The sequence below is a fragment of the Sorghum bicolor genome, chromosome 5, assembly GCF_000003195.3.
Source record: "Sorghum bicolor cultivar BTx623 chromosome 5, Sorghum_bicolor_NCBIv3, whole genome shotgun sequence".
NCBI lineage: Eukaryota > Viridiplantae > Streptophyta > Magnoliopsida > Poales > Poaceae > Sorghum > Sorghum bicolor.
Window position 1 is genome coordinate 56,800,120 of NC_012874.2, and position 12,358 is coordinate 56,812,477.

Consider the following 12,358-nt stretch of genomic DNA (forward strand, 5'->3'; position numbering starts at 1 on the left):
ATTGGGTTCGTTGACCCTTATATTGTTTTCAAGGCTCCGCAGGCAGTGTGGACAGCAGCTCATGAGACAGAAATCTGCACCAATCTTATGAGGTTCTTTGTGAACCAAAAAGAAAAACAAAAAATACTCTTCCCCTTCAACTTTGAGTGAGTTATATAGTTATTAAGTGCATGCATATTTTATTTTACATTATTGGACTGACTATATATATATGTGTAAACAGCTTTCACTGGATACTCATGGTCATTGAAATTCCTAAGAACCGGTTGATAATCTTTGACTCCATGAGAAAACCACAAGAAAATTATCAACAAATGGTAAATATTATTCAAAGGTACGTAATGTCGATCTCAGCTAGAAGAATATCATAATATGACTCTGTAATTATTAGTTCACGATCCACAATGGCTGTGTGTAGGGTTTGGGAAAGATTCATTGACCGTGAACATCTCAGTGGATGTAAAGCGCCGCTTAACATAATACATCCACAAGTAAGTTCTACTAGCTAACAAACTTTCGCTAACTTTTAGCCTTCTTATTGTCGTGGTCGTGAATATTATATATATATATATATATCGTACAGTGGTGTTTAAGACAACAAGGGGGGAACAATCTATGTGCATATTACGTGTGCAAATTCATGATGGCACAAGTCAATCAAACACCCACAGAGACGCTCAAAGTACGTTACATGTCTCTTTTCATTATCTCCTGAATTATATTGAATAACTTAGATAACTAATACCTTTTTTATTTATTTCAAATTAAAGACGGAATGGTTGAGGGAAAAGGTCCTACAACAAGACCGAATCAAAGCTATCCAAGAGACGATAGCAGGATTTCTCCGCGACCAAGTGATCAATCCAAACGGCGAGTTTCACTTCAACGGCAACGAAACTCTTATTCCAAACAACGATGATCATTTGTATCGTTTGTAGACATTGGGAGAAAAAACTCTATGTATATATGTGTTACGAATTTTGTACATATAAAACTATATATATATAAAGCTTTTTACATATGTATTTAATTTTTGATGTGGCCTATTCATTTTATTATAGGCAAAGCTTAATTATTAAGCTAAGCCTATAATTTTCATTTATATATGCTTAATATGCATGTAATATAAATATATTATTGTATCAGCAAAAACATGTATTGAAAAACCTGATATTATAAAACTAATTATATATTATATAAAAACAATAAACAGAACCGAAGAAGTGAACCAAAAAAAGAACCCTTTAACACCGGTTGGTAAACGTGGCATCCCTGGCAGGACCCTTTAACACCAGTTGGTATTACCAACCGGTGTTAAAGTGGAGGGCTTTAGCCCCGGTTCCCCGAACCGGGACTAAAGGGTGGGCCTTTAGTCCCGGAAGGGCAGCACCGGCTCGGGAACCGGGGCAACAGGCCCTTCCCGACCGGTGCTAATGCCCGAACGTGTGGCAGTGCTTGTAGGTGATAATATTCATGCAAACCACATTTTTGTTTGACAACTTTCCCTTAAATATAGGACTTTATGATTTGAAAAGTAGAACTTGATGGTCCGCATGCTTAGTAGTTGCCACATAAATATTCCCTTCTCGTGTTGTGTTTAGTTCAGCTTCCTTTGTTAGTTTTCAGCCTTGCATACCTTCTTTTGGAATTCAGAGTCGTGCTCATGCAGCAGATCCATTTGTCCTCACCAAGATGTCTGGTGCATAGAGCATGAGCAGAATGAATATATTTTTGTAACACCCTAAAAATTCCCTTCTTTAAAATAGTTCAAATTTGATTTTTTGGAGTCAATTTTGTGAGCATTAAAATATAGGAAAATAATAATAAAAAATTTGGAAATTAAAATTTAATATAAGGTTAGAAACATATGTTGATGCATTCATGCTGCAACATTTTATTTTTTTTTATGATGTGTGAAGTTATGCAAAAGAAAATTTTGTTCAAAATTGAAATTGCAAATACTTTTGAACATGAGTTAGAAATAAAAAAAAGAAATCCACCCTTCTCTCCTCTCCCCCTCCCTTTTCGCCTGCTTGGCCCAACCAGCCCGCCAGCATCCCCTCCCCCCTCCTCTCTCTCTCTCCAGCAGCTGACATGCGGGGCCCATCCGTCAGCTTCTTCTCCTTCCCCAACTGCTCCCTTCGCACACACGCAACAACCACCCGAGCTGCGCCCCGCTCCCACGAATCCCCCTCGCCCCGCGCTTCGGCCGTTTTGAGGAGCGTCCATGCCCGAGCCGCACTCCCTCTCCTCATTCCCCTCCCATTCCGCTCTCTCGCTCGCCCGAACGCGCACTGCAGAACCGCCATCGAGCCACGACTCACCGCACGTCGTCCCGACGAACCGAGCCGTCCCGCTCCACATTGTTGCCCTCGGTGAGCTCGCCATACTCCCCACTCTCTCCCGCACCCTTCCCCACACGATTTGGTGCATTCCAGTGCCTTAGCCGCGAGCTCCGACGGGCCGTTCATGGCGCCGCCGCGAACCACCGCGGAAACTGCTTTCTCCGGCTGCGCAAAGACTGGGAACGCGCTCGCCTTGATCTCCTCTCTCTCCCGGTGTTCTTGGTTCGGAAAACGGTGCCCCGTAGTCTCCTAACGCCCAACGCCGGTGAGCTCCGAGGCCACCGGCCATGGCACGCCCCGCACAGGCGCACCCCTGGCCACGCTTTGGGCATGGGCGGACTCGCGACGGTCTCCTCTTTCTCCCGGTTCAAACGGAATCGAAAACCGTGTAACGTAGCTCCTTATTCACTTGCTCTGGTGAACTTCGGCCCAGTGGGCATGGTGAAGCCGCCGTGTTCTGCTTCCCACCGGCAGCAAGCACCATCCCCTCCCTCTCTCTCTCTTATTTTTTTATTTCTTTTCTTTTAATCCTACGCGTTCATCTGAGATCGGACGGCCGTGATCGTCCCGTACCCCTTCGCGAGTCTTTTTGTTAAAGAGACCCCCGGCTTTTGGTTAATCAACCCGCAGTCCTCAGCCAACTCCAGATCCAGATTGAAAATTGATATAAATTTCATTTTTTACTTCAAATTAATTACAGATTTGCCACTGCAATGTTTTGGCTATAAAATATTCGTTTTAGCTCCGATTTGAACCGTTAAAATTGCGTTAGATTCGTTTTCGCGAGATCTACATGTTAGTAATCTTGGTTCATCAGTTTGAAACATTTAAATTTTGTGACCCAATTTAATTAATTACTTTTCTATAGGAAAATCTTAGAAAATTCATATCTTCTCCGTTTTAGCTCCGTTTCGATCCGTTCAAGTTGCGTTAGTTTCATAATTTTATAAGCTTCACGTTGGTACCATTGTTGCCTAGGTTCACCACTGATAGGTTTCATAGATAAATACAAGTCCGTAGATAGCCTTTGCAATCCCGTTTAATGAGTAGATTTCACATCATAACTCCGTTTTCCGTGAATTTCCCGTTGACGTGATCGTAGCAGCGTGTAGATGATTTTGGAAAACTTTTATTTAAATTTATTTACTGCTGGTGTACTGTTCTAATTGTAATCTTGTTTGCTTCGTGTATATCTGTCTCCGATTGTTTGTGTGTTGATGATCGATGATTGAGATTAGTCAGTGGGCATTACTTCGGTGATCAAGATCAGAGTCTTAGAAGCAAGTAAGATCAGCAGGACTAGCAGGAGCAATTGGATCAAGGCAAGTATAGCATTTGGGTTTTAATTCTATGACCATGATCTTATGACTAGATTGATATAAAGCAACAAATGATAATAATGACTTTTTAGCAACTTGAGGATTTATTCGTAAGTGATAACCGGGATGAAAGTGCAATCATGAGGGCTATGATGGCTCTGGCTTTAGTCAAGTATGAGTAATTTTTCTTGCTTGTTAGAGGTTACCCGCGTGGCGCAAATGGGGGATAGCAGACCGTGGATTCCCTGCGAGTGGTAGAATCACACGGACTGACAACCGAAACCAAGTGGTCCTAACTTGTTAGACGAACCTTTGAAAGACTTCATAGTGATCCCTGCCGACCTACCTTGGTAGTGGGTTACGAGGCTGATCACCTCAGGCGAAAGGGTAAATCATGACTCATGGGTAAAGATGTATAACCTCCATAGAGTGTTAAAAACTAGTATACTAGCCGTGCTCACGGTCACGAGCGGCCTTGGAGACTCTTACATTAAGGGTGATGAATCTTGTTGTGTAAATATGCTCATGATTATTGTTTAATGCTCTATATTATTTATCTCACATTGATCATGAGTGTGGAATCTATACAATCTAGTTGTTATACTTGCGGAGTTTGTCTTGGACTCACTCTTGCTATCTCCCCCACACCTCAGGAGAAGTATTGGGCTTGTGATCAACCAGTCAGTTGGATCCTGCAGAGTGAAGTTAACACCCAAAGTTTGGAGTTATATTCCGTGGTTTGCTGCCTAAGGTTGTTTCTGATTTACTATGTACGCTATGTAATTTATGCATTGTCCTTTGATATTACCCCTTATTTGTAGCTATATGTGAGGCTTGTCTTCTAAAACTCACATATGGTGCATATCTAGTTTTGTCCTTAAAATCGCGTGTTACAAAGTGGTATCAAAGCAATGCTGACTGTAGGACGCAAGCCTAGTTAGAACCGGACGTTTTAGCATGCTTCTATCTCTCCTTACTTCTTGCTTTCACCTTAACCTTGATAATTGCTAAAAATTATGCTTACCTCTGCCCTATTCTATTATAAAAAAACTTTGTCACTATTCTAAATCCATCCACCTTGTCTATTTAGATGGCTCATAATGAAGAGACCTTTGGCATCAATGAACAAAAGGACTTAGAGATGTCACCCGTAAAAGCATTCGATAAGGAGAAGCTTCTAACCATGCAAAAGCAAATAGTGGAAGGAATGACTCAGAATGGAAACTCTCAGCAGTGCATCTCAGGACCAGTGAAGAGACAAGTAGCAGAAGCTTGGAAAAATATGAGAACCCATGGAGGTGTTGGTAGTAATACATCGGGATATCAGGATCAATGCCATTGCTGTAGGCATTATGGTCTTCCTTGTCTTCGGAATAGGTCATCTAAAAAGGAAGTTAAAGTAAAACCAAATTATGTGACTAATGAGGATAAGAAGAGGAAGGAAAATCACTAGAGCCAGCATTGAGAAGTGAACAACATCCAAATCCTAAGTTGTCACATTTAGCTTTGAACTCTGGCCATGAAAATCCAAACTTTGGAGATGAAGAAACTTCTCAAGCTAACCCCACCGCTCATGAGGTAAACATAGATGGATGGACCATCACTTATAAAGAGTTTCAACCTCGAAGGATCAACCAAATTAGGAAGAAAGCTAGCCAGCCAGAGACAAACCTTCAGAGTCAGCGAGCTGATAACACACCGAGCAACACCTCAGTGGAAAATGACATCACAATGGATCCAGCTAAGAAAAAGTGTTATCACTGCCGATAGAAAGGACACTATGTAAACTCTTGTCCACAGAGGAATCAATAGATGCGTCATGAAAGTAGCCACACTGAGTTATAAGATATAGGAGTTTGTGCCCTTGTGTAATAAAAACGCTAGAAGCGAAAGTTGAGTTTGTGTGCCTTGTGAACCTTTACTGCTTGGTTGAATTGTCTTTATGGTTATGTTTGATTTGGATCTTTGTAATGATTGTAATGATCTTGTGAGTTTCTTCACAATTTCATTTAGTTTACATGACTAAGGCATAAGGGTTAATGACATAAATAGTTGGGTTTTGGTGTTTCTCTTGTTATCTTATCCTGCCTTTCCGGAGTATCACTTCTTTATCAGTTCATAACTTTGATCTAGGATGACCGAAAATCATGAGAAAATTCTGGATGATAATAGACTTCAAGATCTTTCTCTGACCTCAAGAATCATGCCCATAGCTATTATGGTATTGGAGTTATGAAAATCACAAGATGATACAGTGGTGCTGTCAAGAATCTGACCAGTTTTGGTTGCTTACTGTTTGGGACAAATATAACTATAGACTTTGGAAAAGTGTTCTACAGTAAAGTTTTAGATAAGTTTCTAAGCTTTCTAACGGTATAAGCTATGACCCTATTGGATTAACAGAACAAGAGTTATGTCTATTTTCATATCGCGAGGAAATTTCAAGATATTTAATTCTTCCTTGCACATAAGTTCCTTGGGATGTTAAAAAGGTCTCAATGCAAGATAACTTGTCAAGAAAAAGTGCAAGCTACCTTCCTTGAGCCTCCTAGTTGACCTTTCTTAAGTGGGTATGTAAGGATCCTTGGTAAGCCTAGAGGGGGGGGGTGAATAGGCGTATCTACTAATTTTCTACACAACTCAAAGTCACTTGTCAGCAACTGTCGGAAGTTATGGCAGTTCAGGTCGGAACTTCCGACGCAAAGTGTCAGAAGTTCCAACGCAAACTGTCAGAAGTTCCAACGCAAACCGTCAGACGTTCCGACGCCTACGGGAAATGAACTACAAGTGCCTAAATAAACTTTGTGAAGGCAATAACTTACAACCCCACTTTCTAGTGGTAAGATGAAATAATCCAAGTGCTTCCTTGACCTTGAACCGCCACCAATTTGTAGATCGGGACCAAAACCTAAGAAATGGCTTGAGAGAGAAAGAGACAACAAAGAACAAGTAATCTCAAGTAATCACAACAACAATAAGCACACGGGACACAAAGATTTATCCCGAGGTTCGGCTCGCCACTAAGGCTTGCGTACGTCCTCGTTGTTGAGGTGACCACTAAGGTCGGAGTCTCTTTCACCTCCTTGCCTCTCTCAAGCAACCACAAAGGTAAACTTGAGTTCTTCACTAGAAAAACAAGGGTAATACAATCTTCCCAAGGTCCTCCCACAGATCGGGAGCTCTTGGGCGACGCCTAGCCGGCTAGGGTTCCAAGAACCCAAGAGTAATAGACGCAAATCCAACCGGCTTGACGAAGAACTCAAGTGCTCAAGCTTGCTAGATGATTTTCTCACTCAATCTACTCTCCTCTCACTCAAATCCTTGGGGAATCGAAGTTTGGAGCAAAGGGGAGAGGAGAGGAGAGCCTTGAGAGCTTGAGAGCTGTTGGGGTCGTGAGTGAGTTGCATGGAATAAGTCCATAACGGTTAGAAACGTTGAGAAAGCTATTTATACAAGAAGCTGAAAACTAACTGTTCAGATCTACGTCGGAAGTTCTGGCGCGGATCTCGGGACTTCCGACATATACTAAAAACACTGTTCACTTGGTTAGAAGTCTATACAAAACCAGTCAACGTCATCAGTTCCGACGCACGTCATCAGTTCCGACGCGTCATCACTTCCGACACATGTCATCACTTCCGACACGTCATCAGTTCCGACGTACGTCGGGACTTCCGACACAAGCGCGAGCAGAGGTAGCAAGAGGGCCAGGTGTCGGGACTTCCGACGAACGTCATCAGTTCTGACATGCGTCATCAGTTCCGACGCGCGTCGGGACTTCCGACGCAAGCGCGAGCAGAGGTAGCAAGAGGGCCAGGTGTCGGGACTTCCGACGAACGTCATCAGTTCCGACATGCGTCATCAGTTCCGACGCACGTCGGGACTTCCGACACCACAAGTCTTAAAAAACTATTCTACGTGCTCGTGATGTGCTAGAGTGTCTCTCTTTTGATTTAGTTTTAATACTTGAGCACTCTATCTTCCTCAGACCAACTAAATTTGCATCCCTCTTTATAGTGCGGCATAGCCTAAACTCAAGATTAAATATTAAATAATTAAAATGCCTTTGAGTCCATCACCACATCATTTGGTAATTGGGCTTTTGCCATCTCACATATCATGTGTTACCCTCATTCTTATTTTACCTGCTTGCCATCTCAACAAATCTCATTAGTCCTCTAATTGTGTGGTCATTATCACCAAAACCCACAACTAGGGCTTGATTGCACTTACAATCTCCCCCTTTTTGGTGATTGATGACAACACAACTAGAGCTTACAAAAATATTTAAAGTATAACTGAGATTTTAAAGTCATGGGTGTAGAGACTCCCCCTAAATATGTGAATGGAGAACTGAATTCTCAAACTGGCATAAGAGGCCAAAATTCACATAAAATTCACATATAGAGTTAAGTGATGGGGCTTCCTCTACATCCATGCTTCTGTGGGGTGCTGCACATAATGTCACAGGAATATACGTGATGCGTATGACAAGTATGCACACAATCATTCAAGGCAAGGAAAAAAAATTTGTACCCCCCTCTCATTCTCCCCCTTTGGCAACAAGCACCAAAAAGTGAGAAAAGAAGAAAGAGGGATACAACACACTTAACATATTATGGTCAGCAACAGATGAACAAGAACAAGTAATGACCATAAAATGCAAGTTCTCTTTTGATAAAGCATTTTGAAGCGTAATATGAACCTTTTTGTAAACCTTTTGCCCAGATACTAGTTGATCAAACAAAGGTGTGCTAAATTTCAAACCACGTTACGGGAATCAAGTATATTTAGCTCACTACGCAAAGCACAAAACCTTGTCTCGTCAAGAGGCTTAGTGAAGATATCGGCTAGTTGCTTTTCGGTGCTCACATGGCGAATTTCGATATCTCCTTTGGCTTCGTGGTCTCTCAAGAAGTGATGTCGGACGTCTATGTGCTTAGTTCTTGAATGGCTTACGGGATTGTTTGCAAGCTTTATGGCACTTTCATTGTCACACAATAATGGGATTTTGGTAAAATGACATCCGAAATCACGAAGGGTTTGCCTCATCCAAAGTATTTGAGCACAACATGCACCGGCTGCAACATACTCGGCCTCGGCGGTGGAAAGGGCTACACAATTTTGCTTTTTAGAACTCCAAGACACTATGGACCGTCCAAGGAATTGACATGTCCCCGAAGTGCTTTTTCGATCCACTTTGCAACCGGCGTAATCGGAGTCCGAATACCCAAGTAGATCAAACTTAGAGCCCTTAGGATACCACAAGCCAAGGTTAGGAGTGTGTACTAAATATCTCAAGATTCTCTTAACAGCCACTAAGTGGCACTCTTTTGGGTTAGCTTGAAATCTAGCACACATGCACACACTAAGCATAATATCGGGCCTAGATGCACACAAATAGAGTAGAGAGCCAATCATGGAGCGATATACCTTTTGGTCGATGGCTTTCCCTTCCTCATTGAGATCAAGATGTCCATTGGTTGGCATGGGAGTTTTGATGGGCTTTGCATTCGCCATGTCAAACTTCTTTAACATATCATGGGTGTACTTAGTTTGGTTAATGAAAGTTCCATCCTTCAATTGCTTGATTTGAAAACCAAGAAAGAACTTCAATTCACCCATCATAGACATCTCAAATCTCTTGGTCATGATCCTACTAAATTCCTCACAAAACTCATGGTTAGTACTACCAAATATTATGTCATCGATATATATTTGGCACACAAATATATCTTTATTGACTTTGCGAGTGAAAAGGGTTGGATCAGCTTTGCCTATTTCAAAGCCTTGTTTAAGCAAGAATTCCTTAAGGCATTCATACCATGCTCTTGGTGCTTGCTTAAGCCCATAGAGTGCCTTTTGGAGTTTGTAGACGTGGTTGGGGAACTTAGGATCTTCAAAACCTGGTGGTTGCTCAACATAGACAAGCTCTTGGATAGGGCCATTGAGAAATGCACTTTTGACATCCATTTGATATAACTTGAAGTCATGATGGGCAGCAAAGGCTAAAAGCATTCGGATTGCCTCAAGCCTTGCCACTGGTGCATATGTTTCTTCAAAGTCCAAGCCCTCTACTTGAGTGTAGCCTTGAGCAACCAATCTTGCTTTGTTCCTAGTCACCACTCCATTTTCATCCTGCTTGTTGTGGAAGACCCACTTGGTGCCAATCACGTTCGTCTTGGGTCTTTCCACCAATGTCCAAACATGATTTCTTTCAAAGTTATTCAACTCTTCTTGCATGGCCATCACCCAGTCCTCATCTTCAAGAGCCTTTTCAACCTTGACTGGTTCCACAGGAGAAACAAAAGAGTAATATTGACAAAAATTTGCTAAATGAGAACGTGTCAATACCCCCTTTCGAAGACTCCCAAGGATGTTGTCGACGGGGTGATCTCGTTGAATGATTTGCTTGAGTCTTGGATGCTCGATGGCCTCTTGATTACTTTCTAGATCTTCAGCTTCTTCTCCTTCTTCAAATATGGGATGTAGGTTTTGTCCTCGAATTTGAGTTGGACTTGCTGTTGTTGTTGAAGGGGGTGTGGCATTACCACTCTTAGGTGTGGCACAACTGCTCTGTTGTGCTGCAGCAGGGGTTTGCTCCCCCTCAATATCAGGTACATCAGCGGAAACTTGTTCACCAGTAGCTTGGGAAACCACCACATCAGTGACTTCATCTTCTCGTGGCCTAATATCACCAATAGCCAATTGTTTGATTGCATCACAAGGTGGATCCTCCTTTCCTACAACACTTGAATCAACTTGCTCTACTTGAGAGCCATTAGATTCATCAAATATCACATCTACCCCTATTTCAACTCTCCGAGAGGTTTTGTTGAAAACACGATAGGCATGCTCATTTCATCCATAACCAAGAAGAAAACCTTCATCAACTTTAGGTGCAAACTTAGATGTTTTGGGTTTCTTGTTAAGTACGAAACACTTACACCCAAACACTCTAAAGTAAGACACCTTTGGTTTGTTACCGGTTAGAAGCTCATATGAAGTTTTCTTCAATTTCTTGTGTAGGTAGAGGCGATTGATGGCATGGCAAGCGGTGTTGACAGCGTCACACCAAAACAAATCTGAAGTCTTATACTCATCTAGCATTGTCCTTGCCATATCAATGAGTGTTCGGTTCTTCCTCTCTACTACACCATTTTGTTGAGGGGTGTATGGACTTGAGAACTCATGCTTGATGCCCTCTTCATCAAGGAACTCCTCAACTTAAGTGTTCTTGAATTCGGTCCCATTATCACTTCTCATCTTCTTGATGGGGAGACCAAACTCCTTTTGACCTCTTCTAACAAATGTCTTCACTTTGTCCCTAACTTGACACTTATCAAACAAGAAAAATACCCAAGTGAAACGGGAATAGTCATCAACAATAACAAGACCATATTTGTTACCCCCGATACTTAGGTAGGCGACCGGTCCAAAGAGATCCATGTGGATGAGCTCCAATGGTTGTGTGGTGGTCATGATGCTCTTTGGTGGGTGAGGTACGCCAACTTGCTTTCCGGCTTGACAAGCTCTACATATCCTATCTTTCTCAAAGTGAACCTTTGTTAGTCCAAGAATGTGTTCATCCTTTTGAAGTTTGGCCAAGTTCCTCATCCCAACATGGGCTAGTCGGCGATGCCAAAGCCAACCCACGCTAGATTTTGCCACTAAACAGGTCTCAAGATTAGCTTTACTTTTATTGAAATAAACTAGGTAAAGCTTATTCTTTAAACGACCTGTAAAGACAATAGAGGAATCCTCCCTTCTAAAGACTTCCACACCCTTATCCGTAAAGAGACAATTGTAACCCATCTCACACAATTGAGAAACGGATAACAAATTGTAGCTCAACGAATCAACATGCAAAACATTTGTAATTGAATGCTCAAGGGTTATAGCAACTTTACCGAGACCAAGCACATCCCCTTTAGAATTGTCTCCAAAGACAATGTTCTCATTTGAGTCCACCTTTGGGGTATATGATTGGAACATACTCCTTTCTCCGGTCATATGATTTGTACATCCACTATCAAGCACCCAACTTGATCCACCGGAGGAGTATGCCTGCAAAACAAGTTTAGTTGCTAGATTTAGGTCCCCAAATAGACTTGGGGCCTTGCATGTTAGTCACAAGTATCTTAGGAACCCAAATGGAAGTATTCTTGTAGACATTGGTCTCCTTGCCAACATACTTAGCAACAACTTCACCACGGTTGTTACTTTTCAACACAAAGCATGATGACAAGCTTTGTCGAGGTGCATGGACCTTTGGTTGATAAGCATACTTGTTTGGAGTTCCCCATATTAATTCCTTTGGCTTTTGGGAAATCTTCTTTTCCTTGTTTGTTACTTTCTTTCCGGGCTTAGTTTGATTAGGAACAAAACTGGTAGCCTTCCCATTTTTGCGGGGCGTGACATTACCGCCCTTCATCATGGTATTGCCACTATGTGGCACTACCGCTCGGGGACATTGTACTGTCACAATCTGTGCAGGCCGCTCTACACCAATTTTGCCCTTCCTTTCAAACTTGACACACTCATAGCCATTGATTATCTTTCTTCCATTTGTCTTGGCTCCTATTGTGTGTCCAAGCCCATACTTGATTGAGGGATGTCTCCCTTGATTGAATTGAGGCCCTTTTGGATCATTTTCCCTTTTATCACTCACTTGAGCTTTACCACCCAAGCAAT